The 280-nt window shown below is 52.9% G+C and overlaps 1 long non-coding RNA gene across 1 annotated transcript in view; it reads left to right on the top strand.

Annotated features, from left to right (window-relative positions):
• The window catches only part of LOC116102315, an 11,066-nt gene extending 10,871 nt beyond the window's left edge, over positions 1-195 (top strand). Inside the window, exon 5 of the long non-coding RNA XR_004123072.1 lies at positions 72-195. This is a non-coding gene — a long non-coding RNA (uncharacterized LOC116102315). The remainder of the gene's footprint in view (positions 1-71) is intronic.
• Positions 196-280: the final 85 nt, after the last annotated feature.

Raw genomic sequence — 280 nt, 5'->3', positions numbered from 1 at the left:
TTTGCAGGGGTCCCACTTTAATCATGGCATATGCTCTGTGCTGTTTTCACAGGGTCGCATTGCATTTCCAGCATGGGCCATGGTCGACATCCAGAGGAAATGGCCCCACAAGATTGGCTGAGTGTTGATGGCACCCCACTGTGTCTCCAGTGCACTGGATTGGTGTTGCTGCCTTGCCCGAGGGCACCTGAGGTAAAAGATAAGGAACACAGGATTGCCCCATGAAGTCAACGTGCTCAGGTCTTGGTGGAGCTAGGAGGTGATGCCATCCATGTTTCCT

Source organism: Mastomys coucha, unplaced genomic scaffold, assembly GCF_008632895.1.
Source record: "Mastomys coucha isolate ucsf_1 unplaced genomic scaffold, UCSF_Mcou_1 pScaffold21, whole genome shotgun sequence".
Taxonomy (NCBI): Eukaryota; Metazoa; Chordata; class Mammalia; order Rodentia; family Muridae; genus Mastomys; species Mastomys coucha.
The sequence above is the reverse complement of the archived record's forward strand: the minus strand, read 5'-3'. Positions and strand labels throughout refer to the sequence as shown.